The sequence below is a fragment of the Pristiophorus japonicus genome, chromosome 18, assembly GCF_044704955.1.
Source record: "Pristiophorus japonicus isolate sPriJap1 chromosome 18, sPriJap1.hap1, whole genome shotgun sequence".
Taxonomy (NCBI): domain Eukaryota; kingdom Metazoa; phylum Chordata; class Chondrichthyes; family Pristiophoridae; genus Pristiophorus; species Pristiophorus japonicus.
Window position 1 is genome coordinate 100,180,181 of NC_091994.1, and position 16,782 is coordinate 100,196,962.

Consider the following 16,782-nt stretch of genomic DNA (forward strand, 5'->3'; position numbering starts at 1 on the left):
GAAATTGCATTGACATCGCCCCATTTCCAGTTCATTACAGCAAGCCAACTCCTCCCCAGCAGTGCGTGACCATCCCCCGGGACAATCCAGAGTGGCAACCTGTTCTCCGAATCTTTGTGGGTCACGACTACCATGGCGCTGCCTAGCACTGGAATGATCTCCTTTGTATATGTCCGTAGCTGTGCGTCAATCGGCAATAATTTTGGCCTCCTGGCCTTGGACACCCACAACCTTTCGAACTGTTTAATGCTCATCAGGGACTGGCTGACCCCTGTGTCTAGCTCCATTAATGCTGGGATGCCACTGAGGAGCACTTTCATCATTATCGGTGGCGTCTTGGTATCTGAACTGTATATGTGCTCCACATGAACTCGCTGAACTTCAGCTTCCAGCGATTTCCCCCAGTATTCATTTGGCCTCGTAGGGCTTACATCGGGCCCGTCCTCCTCGTACATCAACCTGGCTGCAGGCTTCCTGCACATACGCGCCAAGTGACCGCTGACGTTGCAGTTTCTGCAGTTATATTGCTGATACCTGCAAGCTCTGGCTGGGTGTTTGCCTCCACACCTCCAACATTGTTTTTTATTTCAAAATATACTTTATTCATATAAAAATTTGTACAGTACATTCAAAAGCAGTTCAGTACATTTAGCTGCGGTCAGCAATCCCATACACTATATTTGGGTGCTGACGGCAGTTCCGTTCGATACATTCCCTTGCTTTTCAGTTCAAGTACAATTCGGTACAATACGGGATACATTGTAGTACATTCAACAAATGACATTACATGGAATGGGTGACGGTACATTTACATTTTTCCTTTTCCAACGTGCATCACGAAACAGACCTTGCATTGTACATGGCACTACATAGGTGTTTACAGATCATGGTGCTCCATGGACACAAAAAAGAAGTTACAAGTACGGCCCGAGGGGAGTTTTGTACTGATTCCTGCCCCTGGGTTTATCGTGGTGGAAGGGCTTTAAACTGTGGCCCTTCCCCACCGTGCCTTTGCGGCGACTGCACCAATTTTAAGTGCGTCCCTCAGCACGTAATCCTGGATCTTGGATTGCGCCAGTCTGCAACACGCAGACGTGGACATCTCCTTGCTCTGGAAGACCAGCACGTTTCAGCAAGACCAAAGTGCGTCTTTGACCGAGTTGATGGCCCTCCAGCAGCAGGTGATGTCTGTCTTGGTCTGTGTCCCTGGGAACAGCCCGTAGAGCACAGAGTCCTGTGTTACGGAGCTGCTCGGGATGAACCTCGACAGCAATCACTGCATCTCTTTCCAGACCTGCCTTGCGAAGGCGCAATCCTGAAGGAGATGGGTGACAGTCTCGTCCGCCCCGCAGCCGACTCGGGGGCACCGTGCCGTGCTGCTGAGACGCCGGCTGTGCATGAACGCTCTGACGGGTAGGGCCCTCCTCACCGCCAACCAAGCTACGTCTTGGTGCTTGTGTGTAAGCTCTGGCGATGAGACGTTCTGCCAAACGAGTTCAACAGTTGCTCAGGGAACTACCCGACAGGGTCCACCCTCTCCTTCTTTCGTAGGGCGTCCAGGACGTTACCTGCTGACCACTGTTTTATGGCCTTGTGGTCAAAGGGTTTTTTTGTGAAAAACTTTTCCACGAAGGACAGGTGGACAGGCATGGTCCAACTGGTGGGGCCGTTTCGCGGCAGCGTGGCCAGACCCATCCTTCGCAACACCGGGGACAGGTAGAACCTCAGCACATAGTGACACTTGGTGTTTGTGTACCGGGGGTCTGTGCACAGCTTGATGCAGCCGCACACAAAGGTGGCCATCAGGATGAGGGCCATGTTCGGAACATCCTTTCCTCCACTGTCCAGAGATTTGTACATTGTGTCTCTGTGGACACGTTCCATTTTGGACCTCCAGACAAAGTGCAAGACGGCCCGGGTGACTGCCGCGGCACAGGAGCGAGAGATGGGCCAGACCTGTGCCACGTGCAGCAACCCCGAGAGCACCTCACTCCTGATGACCAGGTTCTTTCCTGCCATGGAGAGGAAGCGCAGCTTCCACCATCCCAGTTTTTGCTTCACTTTGGCGATACGCTCTATCCAGTTTTTGGCGCACGCCCCGTCCGCTCCGAACCATATTCCCAACACCTTCAGGTAATCTGGTTTAACGGTGAAGGGAATAAAAGATCGGTCGGTCCAGTTGCCAAAGAACATGGCCTCGCTCTTGCTGCGATTGACCTTCACTCCCGAGGCCAGTTCAACTGGTCGCAGATTGTGAGCAATCTGTGGACCGACTGCGGATCCGAGCAAAAGATGGCGACGTCGTCCACGTACAGGGAGGTCTTGACCGGAGCGCCTCTGCTGCCTGGGATCGTCACCCCTCTAATGCCCGCATCCTTCCTGATGGACTCGGCAAAGGGCTCGATACAACACACAAACAAGACAGAGGAGAGGGGACAGCCTTGCCTGACTCCAGATCTGATCGGAAAGCTTTCAGTTTCCCACCCGTTGATTAGAACTCTGTGTAGAGCAGTTGGACCCAATTGCGGATGCCCTCCCCAAACCCCATTTTGGAGAGCACGTCCATCAGGTACGTGTGCGATATCCTGTCAAAGGCTTTCTCCTGGTCTAAGCTGATTAAGCAGGTGTCCACCCTCCTGTCCTGCACGTGGCGATCGTATCCCTGAGTAGCGCCAGGCTATCAGAGATCTTCCTGCCGGGGACAGCGCAGGTCTGGTCCGGGTGAATCACCAGCTCAAGAGCAGGCTTGACCCTTTTGGCGATGACCTTTGACAGGATCTTGTAGTCCACATTGAGCAGCGAAATGGGCCGCCAGTTTTTGATTTCCTCCCTCTCCCACTTCTGCTTGTAGATGAGGGTGATGATGCCTTTCCTCATTGATTCTGACATGCTGCTGGCCAGAAGCATACCCTCGTACACTTCCAGCAGGTCTGGGCCCATCCAGTCCCACAGAGCCGAATACAACTCGACCGGTAAGCCATCGCTTCCGGGAATTTTACTCGTCGCGAGGGACCGGACGGCCTTTGTCAGCTCGTCCAGAGTTAGCGGGTGGTCCAGACTCTCCCGCTCGCTGTCGTCTAAGACCTCCGAAATAGACGACAGGAAAGACTGGGAGGCCGCGCGGTCTGTGGGCTTGACGTCGTACAGCCTGGCATAGAAGGATTTGCTGATCCTCAGCATGTCAGGCTGCGAAGACGTCACAGAACCGTCTTCTTCCTTTAGGCTGGTGATCACAGAGCTCCCCCTGTGTACCTTTTGGAAGAAGAAGCGCGAACACGTCTCATCCTGCTCGACGGAGCGGACTCTGGAGCGGAAGATGATTTTGGAGGACTCTGAGCCAAAGAGCGAGGCTTGCTGGCCCTTCACCTCTTCGAGTTCCTCCGCGACATCGACCCCCATCGACTGCAGCAGGAGCAGGTTTTGCATATTCGTCTGGAGTTGGGACAATTCCCTCTGTCTCCCTCTTGCCTCCTGAACATCTTTGAGGAAGAAGAACCTCTTGATGTTTGTCTTGATTGTTTCCCACCAGTGCATCGGGGAATCGCAGAGGGGTTTTACGGTTCTCCAACCTTTGTAATCCCTCTTGAGTTCCTCAACGTTTTCCGGAGTCGACAGTTTCACGTTCAGCTTCCATATCCCTCTGCCAACTTTCTGGTTTTCCTGTGGGCGACAGTCGGCCAGTAGGAGGCAGTGGTCGGAGAAGAACACCGGCGTGACGTCGGTGGATCTGACCTTGAGCGTGTGGGACACAAACAGGAAGTCTATTCTGGAACGGACGGACCCGTCTGGTCTCGACCAGGTGTATCTGAGCGGTGCTCCGTCTGCAGGGTTGCTGAAGACGTCGCACAGCTTGGCATCTTTTACCGCATCCATCAGGAGTCTGGACGTGGCGTCCAGTTTGCTGTCGGCTCTGCTGGATCGTCCAGCCGCATCGATGATGCAGTTGAAGTCACCGCCCAGAATGACCGGCCTGGACGTTGCCAGTAGCAATGGGAGCTGCTGGAAGAGGGCCAGCCTCTCGTTCTTGTGAGCTGGGGCGTAAACATTAATTAACCCGAGAGGGGAGTTTTTGTACATTACGTCTGCTACGAGAAGGCGGCCACCCACCACCTCCTTAATTTCGGTGATGGTGAAGTGGCCTCCCCGCAGCAGAATGCCCAGGCCGGAAGCCCGGCTGTCGTTGCCTCCTGACCATATGGATGGTCCATGGGCCCACCATCGTGACCACTGCCGGTAACTGCTGAAGTGCGACAGACCGCACTCCTGCAAGAACAGCAGGTCCGCTTTGACCTTGGCGCGGTACCCCAAGGTGGAAACACATCGCGTAGTAGATTTTACGCTACACACGTTAAGAGTAGCAATTTTTAAATCCATTTTAAAGCTATTTTTTACAGTTACAAACATTACATTAAAGATAAATCGTCCTTTAAGTCCGAGATCTGCTCAATGGCCAATTCCAGCATGCGTAGGCTATTACTATGAAAGTCTACTGCACCTGGGCTGGCGTGGTCATCATCCTCTGCCGTGGGGGTGTTTCGACCAGGGGACTGCTGCAGTGCTGTGATAAGGTCCGATATGTCCTCTGCACTGTCCTCGCCTGGTGTTGGTGGTTCCCTCTTTTCCTCAGTCACAGCGGTCTCGAGCTGGTGTGCTTCGATCGCTGTGTCGCTCCCGGTATTCCGGAGGTGGGGTGTGCTGGGCACTTCGCTGCTCCCGTCGTCCCGGAACTGGTCTGCGTTGGTTGCTTCTTCGCTCCCGGTGTTCCGGGAGGGGGTCTGTGCTGGTCGCTTCACTGCTCCCGGTCGCCTGTGGCTGAGGGTTGGCGTATTGCCTCTTTTTTTGGTGGCGGTAGTGAGGGTTTTTTTCTCGCCTTTCCTCATCAGACGAGCTGCCGTCGCTGCTGTCTGTCGTGGTAGCTAGCCGCCTCTTCCCTGTCGTTCCCGCAGGGGCCCTTGCTCGCCTGTTTCTTCTTACGCTTGCGGGCCTTTTTCTTGATGGTCTCCCATCCCGCTTCATCGTCTGCTGTCTCCTCGTTCCTGGACTCGGTGCGCTGGGGGAGAGCTTCGCTGCTGGCTGCTGGTGTCTCGCAGCTCGCCGTAGCAGGCTTGTCTTCCTCACCGACTCGTTCCGAGTCCACGAGGGCAGTTGCTTCTTTGCCCCGGGTGTTGGTCGGGGGGTGGTGTAAGTCTCCTCTGGAGCGTTGTGTTCCTCAGCTTCCTCCTCCTCTGGTGCAATGTTCTTTGCTGCCTGCGCATAGCTGAAGTTGCGTTTGGGGCAGTTTTTGTAAAGGTGCCCAGCCAGACCACAGAGGTTGCAGCACTTGGTCTCCTTACAGTCCTTTGTCTGGTGACCTTCGTGCTTGCAGTTTCGGCAGATGACAGTTTTGCAGCTTGCCGCCACATGGCCTGCCTTCCCGCAGGTGCGGCACACGTTGGGTTGGCCAGCGTACACCATGTAGCCCCGACTTCCTCCGATGGCGAAGCTGGACGGGGGGGGTGCAGGATGGTTCCGCTGGCGTCCACCTTCACGGTGACCTGGATCTGGCGCTTGCTGGTCCAAATCCCGTGCAAGTCTTTCAAGTCGCTGCTGTTTCCTGCCCCATCGACATACCTGGCGAGGAAAGTCAGCACATCAATGACCGGGATGTGGGGGTTGTACATCTGCACTGTGATAGTGCGTCTTCTCTGCGACGGGAGGGTGAACAGTGGCTCCCAAGTCAGCACTGAGCGCAGTGGTTCACTCGCCTCCTTCAGTCACTTCAGGCAGAGGGTGACGGTTCTGAAGGTCACATCGAAGTAACCTCTCTTCGGGAGGTCCTGCAAGGCGAAGATGTCGGCGACTTTCATGCCACATGTTCCAAGCCGGATTTTCTTCACGAACAGGTCCCGGTTGATCGTTGTCTGTCCTTCTACTTTCTTCACCGTCACTCGGACGGTGTTTCGGACGCCCTGGTTTGCCGCTCGGCTGGCCGCCATCCGGGTTGCAGATTCCTCCTTTCGATGTGTATTTTGGCCGAAGCCTTCAATCTGTTGTGGTGCCAGTCCGGCACCTTGACTGGTCGGTCGACATGTAGATTTTCCTCTTCTCTCCAATTGGCACTTGGCCCAAGCCAAAGGGCCAGAGCCAGCAAAACCGGAAAAACGAGTTTCTGCAATCAGTCAATTTACATATGAATGCCCAATCAACAGATACTACACTTGATCTTAGCCAAAAGGCCGAGAAGCGAGAATGCATGAAAAGAGCCAGCAGAGTGCCATTGAGCAGCAACATTTCAAAGCACTCAGCACTCCCTTTCACTCCCACACCTCCAACATGAGCTAGAGGCCCCATTGTTGGAAACAAAAGGTCCATTACCAGTCGATCGTCTCTGACTGTCTCTGTAACTGTCCTTAAGCGCACCATTAACAGGTGTTGATGGCCCCATTACTGGCCGCATTGTCCATTGCGATGGCATGAATCGCCGTTCAGCTAGCCATTTTCTTTGTTGAATTACCCCCTGGGGTATGTCCGATTGCCCTTGTCTGCCTAGAGAACTGTGTGCTGCGTTAACAATGTTGACTTCCTGGTCGTTTGCCGCATTTGAGCCAAGATTTTTGCCACAAATCATTCTGGTCTCTTCCCTGAGATAAATGTCTGGGCTATCAGAGCCGCTGCTTCTAAGGTCAGGTCTTTGGTCTCAATCAGTTTCCTGAAAACCCCAGCATGCCCGATGCCCTCAATAAAAAAGTCTCGCAGCATCTCCGCTCTGCATGCATCTGGGAACTTACATAGGCTCGCCAGTCGCCGGAGATCTGCCACGAAGTCTGGAACGCTTTGCCCTTCTCGCCGCCGGTGTGTGTAAAACCGGTGTCTCGCCATGTGCATGCTGCTCTCCAGTTTAAGGTGTTCCCCGATCAACTTACTGAGCTCTTCGAACGTCTTGTCCGCCAGCTTCTCTGGCGCTAGAAGGTCCTTCATCAGTGAGTACGTTCTGGATCCACAAACCGTCAGGAGATGAGCCCTGCGTTTGTCGGCCAAATCCTGTCCCAACCATTCCTTAGTGATAAAACTTTGCTGTAGTCTCTCAATAAAGTCATTCCAATCATCACCAACACATTACCTCTCTTCTGTACTGCTGGTGGCCATGCTCGCGTGGTTGAAATCCCAGTTTCTCATCGCCAATAATATGTCCTTACTATACAGTATAAACGCACACGAGGCCCATTCTTGAGAGGAGGTCACTCAGTGACCAGTTACTTTTATTACCAAAACCTCACGAGGCAGACGGTGGGTGGAGCTTCCCCTTTTATACCGGAAAGTCCAGGTTAGGAGTGTCTCCCACAAGTTCTCCCCCTGTGGTCAGTGTTCTCAAAGTGTACAACTTAGGTCAGCTTATACATGGGTTACAATGACAGTTGAATACATGACATGGTCATTATCACATTGCTGTGCATGGGAGCTTGCTGTGTGCAAGTTGGCTGCCGTGTTTCCTGCATTACAACAGTGACTACATTCCACAAGCATTTCATTGGCTGTAAAGCACTTTGAGACGTCCAGTGGTCGTGAAAGGCGCTATATAAATGGAAGTATTTCTTTGCACCTCTCTCTCTCTCTCTGCAGCACTCACTATTGTTCTGTCTCGTCAGTGAGTGAAAGAAAGCAAGAGAGGGCAATGAAAGTGGGACTGTCCCAGTATTCACAGAGGTAGCGATCTAAATAAGCAGAATGACTTGAAATATCAAGGCTGTTTTTTTTAGAACTGAGGGGATTTGATAGCGGTATGTAAAATTATGAAAGGGTGAGACAGAATCGATAAAAACGGATTGCTTCCAGTGACTGAGGGGGACATAGATATAGGACGGAAAGCGTGAGAACCATTTTTATGCAGAGGGTTGCGAGGCTGTGGGATGCACGATTGGAGTTAGTGATTGAAGCAGCGACCATGTCAACATTGAAGAACAGATTAGATAGGAAAGGGGATAAAGGGACATGGGAACCGAGTGGGCACATGCGGAGGATAAACACCAACACGATCTGGTTGGGCTGATACACCTCTCTCCAAGGGTCCACAGCCAGATAGGGAATGGAAGACCAGCAGGAAGAGCAGTGCAAGAAAGATAGTGCAGGGGTCCCCTGTGGTCATCCCCCTGCAAAACAGATACACTGCTTTGAGTACTGTTGGGGAGGATGACTCATCAGGGGAGGGCAGCAGCAGCCAAGTTCATGGCACCGTAGGTGGCTCTGCTGCAAAGGAGGGCAGGAAAAAGATTGGGAGCGCGATAGTGATAGGGGATTCGATGGTGAGGGGAATAGATAGGCGTTTCTGCGGACGCAACCGAGACTCCAGGATGGTATGTTGCCTCCCTGGTGCAAGGGTCAAGGATGTCTCGGAGCGGGTGCAGGACATTCTGAAATGGGAGGGAGAACAGCCAGTTGTCGTGGTGCACATTGGTACCAACGACATAGGTAAAAAAAGGGATGAGGTCCTACGAAAAGAATTTAAGGAGCTAGGAGCTAAATTAAAAAGTAGGACCTCAAAAATAGTAATCTCGGGATTGCTACCAGTGCCACATGCTAATCAGAGTAGGAATCGCAGGATAGCGCAAATGAATACATGGCTTGAGCAGTGGTGCAGCAGGGAGGGATTCAAATTCTTGGGGCATTGGAACCGGTTCTGGGGAGGTGGGACCAGTATAAACCGGACGGTCTGCACCTGGGCAGGACCGGAACCAATGTCCTAGGGGGAGTGTTTGCTAGTGCTGTTGGGGAGGAGTTAAACTAATATTGCAGGGGGATGGGAACCTATGCAGGGAGACAGAGGGAGACAAAAATGAGGCAAAAGCAAAAGACAGAAAGGAGATGAGGAAAAGTGGAGGGCAGAGAAACCCAAGGTAAAGAACAAAAAGGGCCACTGTACAGCAAAATTCTAGAAGGACAAAGGGTGTTAAAAAAGCAAGCCTGAAGGCTTTGTGTCTTAATGCAAGGAGTATCCGCAATAAGGTGGATGAATTAACTGTGCAAATAGATGTTAACAAATATGATGTGATTGGGATTACGGAGACGTGGCTCCAGGATGATCAGGGCTGGGAACTCAACATCCAGGGGTATTCAACATTCAGGAAGGATAGAATAAAAGGAAAAGGAGGTGGGGTAGCATTGCTGGTTAAAGAGGAGATTAATGCAATAGTTAGGAAAGACATTAGCTTGGATGATGTGGAATCTATATGGGTAGAGCTGCAGAACACTAAAGGGCAAAAATCGTTAGTGGGAGTTGTGTACAGACCTCCAAACAGTAGTAGTGATGTTGGGGAGGGCATCAAACAGGAAATTAGGAGTGCATGCAATAAAGGTGCAGCAGTTATAATGGGTGACTTTAATATGCACATAGATTGGGCTAGCCAAACTGGAAGCAATACGGTGGAGGAGGATTTCCTGGAGTGCATAAGGGATGGTTTTCTAGACCAATATGTCGAGGAACCAACTAGGGGTGAGGCCATCTTAGACTGGGTGTTGTGTAATGAGAGAGGATTAATTAGCAATCTCATTGTGCGAGGCCCCTTGGGGAAGAGTGACCATAATATGGTGGAATTCTGCATTAGGATGGAGAATGAAACAGTTAATTCAGAGACCATGGTCCAGAACTTAAAGAAGGGATGAGGCATGAATTGGCTAAGATAGATTGGCTAATGATACTTAAGGGGTTGACTGTGGATGGGCAATGGCAGACATTTAGAGACCGCATGGATGAATTACAACAATTGTACATTCCTGTCTGGCGTAAAAATAAAAAAGGGAAGGTGGCTCAACCGTGGCTATCTAGGGAAATCAGAGATAGTATTAAAGCCAAGGAAGTGGCATACAAATTGGCAGAAATAGCAGCGAACCTGGGGACTGGGAGAAATTTAGAACTCAGCAGAGGAGGACAAAGGGTTTGATTAGGGCAGGGAAAATGGAGTACGAGAAGAAGCTTACAGGGAACATTAAGGCGGATTGCAAAAGTTTTTATAGGTATGTAAAGAGAAAAAGGTTAGTAAAGACAAACGTAGGTCCCCTGCAGTCAGAATCAGGGGAAGTCATAACGGGGAACAAAGAAATGGCAGACCAATTGAACAAGTACTTTGGTTCAGTATTCACTAAGGAGGATACAAACAACCTTCCGGATATAAAAGTGGTCAGAGGGTCTAGTAAGGAGGAGGAACTGAGGGAAATTGTGTTGGGGAAATTGATGGGATTGAAGGCCGATAAATCCCCAGGGCCTGATGGACTGCATCCCAGAGTACTTAAGGAGGTGGCCTTGGAAATAGCGGATGCATTGACAGTCATTTTCCAACATTCCATTGACTCTGGATCAGTTCCTATCGAGTGGAGGGTAGCCAATGTAACCCCACTTTTTAAAAAAGGAGGGAGAGAGAAAGCAGGGAATTATAGACCGGTCAGCCTGACCTCAGTAGTGGGTAAAATGATGGAATCAATTATTAAGGATGTCATAGCAGCGCATTTGGAAAATGGTGACATAATAGGTCCAAGTCAGCATGGATTTGTGAAAGGGAAATCATGCTTGACAAATCTTCTGGAATTTTTTGAGGATGTTTCCAATAAAGTAGACAAAGGAGTACCAGTTGATGTGGCATATTTGGACTTTCAGAAGGCTTTCGACAAGGTCCCACACAGGAGATTAATGTGCAAAGTTAAAGCACATGGGATTGGGGGTAGTGTGCTGACGTGGATTGAGAACTGGTTGTCAGACAGGAAGCAAAGAGTAGGAGTAAATGGGTACTTTTCGGAATGGCAGGCAGTGACTAGTGGGGTACCGCAGGGTTCTGTGCTGGGGCCCCAGCTGTTTACATTGTACATTAATGATTTAGACGAGGGGATTAAATGTAGTATCTACAAATTTGCGGATGACACTAAGTTGGGTGCGAGGAGGATGCTATGAGGCTGCAGAGTGACTTGGATAGGTTAGGTGAGTGGGCAAATGATTGGCAGATGAAGTATAATGTGGATAAATGTGAGGTTATCCACTTTGATGGTAAAAACAGAGAGACAGACTATTATCTGAATGGTGACAGATTAGGAAAAGGGAAGGTGCAACGAGACCTGGGTGTCATGGTACATCAGTCATTGAAGGTTGGCATGCAGGTACAGCAGGCGGTTAAGAAAGCAAATGGCATGTTGGCCTTCATAGCAAGGGGATTTGAGTACAGGGGCAGGGAGGTGTTGCTACAGTTGTACAGGGCCTTGGTGAGGCCACACCTGGAGTATTGTGTACAGTTTTGGTCTCCTAACTTGAGGAAGGACATTCTTGCTATTGAGGGAGTGCAGCGAAGATTCACCAGACTGATTCCCGGGATGGTGGGACTGACCTATCAAGAAAGACTGGATCAACTGGGCTTGTATTCACTGGAGTTCAGAAGAGTGAGAGGGGACCTCATAGAAACGTTTAAAATTCTGACGGGTTTGGACAGGTTAGATGCAGGAAGAATGTTCCCAATGTTGGGGAAGTCCAGAACCAGGGGTCACAGTCTAAGGATAAGGGGTAAGCCATTTAGGACCGAGATGAGGAGAAACTTCTTCACCCAGAGAGTGGTGAACCTGTGGAATTCTCTACCACAGAAAGTAGTTGAGGCCAATTCACTAAATATATTCAAAAGGGAATTAGATGAAGTCCTTACTACTCGGGGGATCAAGGGGTATGGCGTGAAAGCAGGAAGTGGGTACTGAAGTTTCATGTTCAGCCATGAACTCGTTGAATGGCGGTGCAGGCTGGAAGGGCTGAATGGCCTGCTCCTGCACCTATTTTCTATGTTTCTATGTTTCTATGTCACTTCACCAACTCTAGCCCCTATAGAGGGCTTTCACTCCCGCTATGCATGCTGGGATAAACTCACTTCCATTGCACTTGGTTGCTTTCTCTAAATCTCCAGTGAGGGGAAAGTAAGAGAAATGCAGCGGGGAGTTCTTGATCTTAAGGTGGGAGGACAGGGGCCATTTTCGTATGTTCAACATCAAACAGAAATATTGCCTGCTGTGTAACACAGAATCACACATGGAAGGCTGCACCCATTTATTTAATTGTGACTCACTGAGGAAACTGAAGACTGCATTTAATATCACAAGGTAAATAAGACTGCATATTCCCTGAAGAATCATCTTTTTCCATTACAATTTATCTGGGACCACGGAAGATGCCATTAGCTGGTTTTTGCCATGGGTAGAAAATGATCCCTGGAGCTCCTCTTTCTGTTGGCTGGAAATTCAGCAACAACTTGCATTTATATCGCGCCTTTGCTGTAGTAAAACGTTCCAAGGTGCTTCACCGGAATGTTATGCACTCGGCATCGAGGAGACAAATTAAGTAGCTGCATCACCCAGTGGCGAAGACGCTCTCTTCTTGGACACTTGCCTTAGCAGGTCGCTCAAACGGCTCAAAGTGCTTCACATGAATTCTTTGCAGTCACTGTTGTTACACAGGGAAGCCTGGTGGCCATTTTGCGTACGGCAAGATCTAACCAGCAGCTTTTGGAGGAGGACGAGCGAGAGAGGGTGAGGGCTAGTAGTGAGAGAAAGATGTCTGACAGATGTATCTTGTGTCCCCTCTGAAATGGATAATAATTTAGTGAATGGGAATTACTATTCTTTCTTCTTCTGAAGTGCAAAGTTTCAGCAGTGCTTTGAATCGGCCTCATTATGGCCCCTTATTTGTACCTGCTTTTCCCAGCGCCCAGCTTTTTGATCTTCGACGGCTGTGAACTGCTTTTATCGCATTTTGACCTACAACCTTTGACCCCCGCCCCCCACCCCCCCCCGCCTTCACACAGACCGCCTCCTCACCTTTTACTCATTCCTTCCTCTCTCTGATTGTGGGTGAATTTTTTTTTGTTTCCTTTTATTCTTAAAACTGTTTCATGTTAACAGCTGATTCCTCCCATTCTCCCCCACCCCTTCACCAACCACCCCCACCATACTTCCTTGTGGCTCCACTCAGCCAATACCTAACAATTATGGTACATTACCACTGAAACATCTGCTTTTATAGTTGAAGGAATATCCTCCACCACCGCCCCAGTGGGAAAGAGACATCAGCACAGGACCCAAGGTGCTCGCCAGTTAGATAACCTCCCACACAATCCAGCCGCAATATTCTAGAATACCTCACTCAAGTGAAGATCCAAGCCCCATTCATCATAACGAGCCCCCTTCTTCGTATTATTAATGATTGTCGCAACCCTGAAATTTGCCAATTTTATGCTGCGGGGTAGATTCATAACTCGGGTGGCAAGGTTTATTCAAAAGCTCCGATTGCAGTTTGGAAATGGCCATGGTTCTTGATCAGATTAGTGCTCAGTAGTTCAACCAAAAACCTTCACTGACACTGGTGGCCAAGGTTCTCTTGTAGGCTTCATTTGGATCTCAGCTCATCTATCAGTAGAATAAAATAAGGGAGTGCTACACTGCCGAAATTTCTGTCTTTCAGATGTGATGTTAAACCAAGGGCCTGTCTGCCCTCTCCAGTGGATGTAAAAGATCCCGTGGCACTATTTCAAAGAAGAGCAGGGAAGTTCTCCCTGGGGTCCCAGCCAATATTTATCCCTCAACCAACATCATTAAAAAGCAGATTATCTGGTCATTATCACATTGCAGTTTGTGGGAGCTTGCTGTGCGCAATTTGCCTGCCGCGTTGCCTACATTATAACAATGACTACACTTCAAAAAGCACTTCATTGGTTGTAAAATGCTTTGGGACATCCTGAGGTCATTAAAGGCTCTATCTATAAATGCAAGTCTTTCTTTATACAACAATTCAACAACTTTTCTAACCACGTTTTTTGGTGCTAGCCCTCAAATTGCTGGCTTTTATTGAATTAATTTTCACAACTTGTCGAAGGTGATATGTTGACCTCATAAGGTCGAGGCTGCGAGTCCGCTGCCATAACCACGATACAACTGTCCCTGAAAGACTGGGCGCAGGGTCGGGGGGATTGTGTTTGGCCATGAACTCACTGCACTCTGCCGGCACCTGCTGGGTTAAATGAAGGCCGGTGGCTTGAGGTTGCCGACATGTCAGCGAGCACCGAACCCTGCCAAGAGCGTCTGGAGAGCCGAGGGGGAGATTGGGACTAATTTTAATTTTGATATCTTCCCTGGTTATTGCTGCTGCAACTTCACCTCCCAGGACTAGGTGAATAGCGCTTGACGGTGATAGTAGGTGGGGGAAGGAAAGTGTAGCTGAAAATAAGTGTGTGGTCTCCTAACACAACAACTGATATACAAATAATACTTTCCCTTTCTCCAGAAAGTAATACGGTGTCAATGTTAATCTTTAATGACAAGCCTTTGCAATAATCGGAATGGATGTTACACATTAATTAACCTTTCTCTCATCACAAAGAGTAACCTGAGTAAAATCACTATTTTACTTTTAGTGATGGGTAACACAGTTCACCTCAAGCCTGCTGCATTTGCGTGCACCTATAATTAGCTCTTTGCAGTCCCAGCTCTAAATGAATGTCTACTGCTTGCTTTGAAATATTGAGAAGCACTTTACCTTTTAAAGGGTCATCATTTAATGTGCTCAGGATGAATGTTTAAGCACACCACATTATTTCTCCAACCAGTAATTTATGATAAACCTTTGTTTCATCTGCACTCCCCCAATTCTGGCCCCTTGAGCATCCCTGATTTTAATCGCTCCACCATCGGTGGCCATGCCTTTAGCTGCCAAGGCCCTAAGCTCTGGAATTCCCTCCCTAAACCTCTCCACCTCTCTATCTCACTTTCCTCTTTTAATACGCACTTTAAAACCTACCTCTTTGACACAACATTTGGTCATCTGCCCTCATATGTCCTTATGTGGCTCGACATCAAATTTTGTTTGTTAACACTCCAGTGAAGCACCTTGGGACGTTTTGCTACATTAAAGGCGCCATATAAATACAATATTTGGTGTCGTTGTTGAATTTCATTGACCTTTTAGCTCCTTTGCTTTGGACCTGGAAATGTTACACACGCTGTCAGGTGCAACCCTTCGCAGGCACTTGGGCTAATCTCACATTCCCAGTGGGGATCTTGTACCAGAGGGTCAGGGCTTTGATGCCTTGGCTGTATTCTCACACATACTCCCTTACGATCTCCTGGCACAGTTTCGAAGAAGAGCAGGGGATGTTTCCTGGCCAATATTTATCCCTCAACCAACATCACGAAAACAAATTACCTGGTCACTTATCACATTGCTGTTTGTGGGAGCTTGCTGTGCGCAGCTTGGCTGCCATATTTCCTACATTATAACAGCGACTACACTTCAAAAGTGCTTCATAGGCTGCAAAGCGCTTTGGGGTGTCCTGTAATCATGAAAAGTGTCAAATAAATGCAAGTTGTTTCTTTACAATTGGTGTTTTGCCTTCAGAACCCAGAAATACGCTGGAAAACCCTCCCCCGGTCCGAATTTCAGCTAACTCGGCGCCAATGGGCTGGATGATTGGGCGCCTTGATTCACTCCAAACACACAGTGAGGGACATTACTGCCCACTGATGCTACAATGGGCCAATTATTTTAACAATAGATACCGAAGATAACAGAATGGGCCTTTCGGAATAGAGACGTGAGATGAATCAGTGTTGTTAAGCGGGCGGCATCGGGGCTTTGAGATGGGATCAGTGTTGTTGTAGACACTGACAGCTGAATGACAGGAGTTGTGTAGAGGTTGCAAGCAGACAGCCCGGATCAGCCACTCCTGCTGAGGTGGCCACTTTGCGATTCATTGCAGCAGGTCATCTGAGCGCACTGCGTGATCTCGCACTCAGTGACTGCCCTCTGCTGCGTTCCATCTCTTCCTGTTAAAGCTTCTATCAGTGTCCCTCTTGTAGACCTTGATTCAAACATAGAAAATGGCACTGAGCCACGGAGGGTAATTTGGGATTGCGGGGGGGCGAGGACTTTACAGCGTTGCCCACATCCCGAGAACAAATAAAGCAAAGGACCAGGCTGGTACCAGAGTCAGTCCTCAGTCTGTGCTGACCGGACGCTGATACAGCACAGATGCTGCTGTTGTTCTCTGTGCCCCTGAACTGCATGAGGTCAGGAGAGCTGAGCGGGAGCTATACTCAGCATCTAACCATACGGTGCCCGAGCTGGGAGCACTTGCTGTAACAACTGGGTACCTGAAATAGAAAGTCTTCCAATGCTAACATCCCACACCTTGATGCGCATATCAGGGTAGGGGGTGGGTTTGTTCAGTAGAGGCGGGGGTAGTTTAGTGGAGATGGGCGTAGTTCAGTAGAGACAGGGGTAGTTCAGTAGAGACAGGGGGTTCAGTAGAGACAGAGGTCGTTCAGTAGAGACAGGGGTAGTTCAGTAGAGACGGGGGTAGTTCAGTAGAGACAGGGGGGGTTCAGTAGAGACAGGGGTAGTTCAGTAGAGACAGGGGTAGTTCAGTAGAGACAGGGGTAGTTCAGTAGAGACGGGGGGTAATTCAGTAGAGACGGGGGGTAATTCAGTAGAGACGGGGGTAGTTCAGTAGAGACAGGGGTAGTTCAGTAGAGACGGGGGGTAATTCAGTTGAGATGGGGGGTTCAGTAGAGACAGGGGTAGTTCACTAGAGCCAGGGGTAGTTCAGTAGAGCCAGGGGTAGTTCAGTAGAGCCAGGGGTAGTTCAGTAGAGCCAGGGGTAGTTCAGTAGAGACGGGGGGTTCAGTAGAGACAGGGGTAGTTCAGTAGAGACAGGGGTAGTTCAGTAGAGACAGGGGTAGTTCAGTAGAGACAGGGGTAGTTCAGTAGAGACAGGGGTAGTTCAGTAGAGACAGGGG

The 16,782-nt window shown here is 49.6% G+C and overlaps 1 protein-coding gene and 1 pseudogene across 3 annotated transcripts in view; one reads left to right on the forward strand and one right to left on the reverse strand.

Moving 5' to 3' along the window:
- LOC139228935 (multiple epidermal growth factor-like domains protein 6) overlaps window positions 1-16,782 on the forward strand; it is a 487,750-nt gene that overhangs the window by 147,223 nt on the left and 323,745 nt on the right. The gene's annotated exons all lie outside the window — the stretch shown is intronic.
- On the reverse strand, window positions 6,087-6,227 carry LOC139229452 (U2 spliceosomal RNA; annotated as a pseudogene).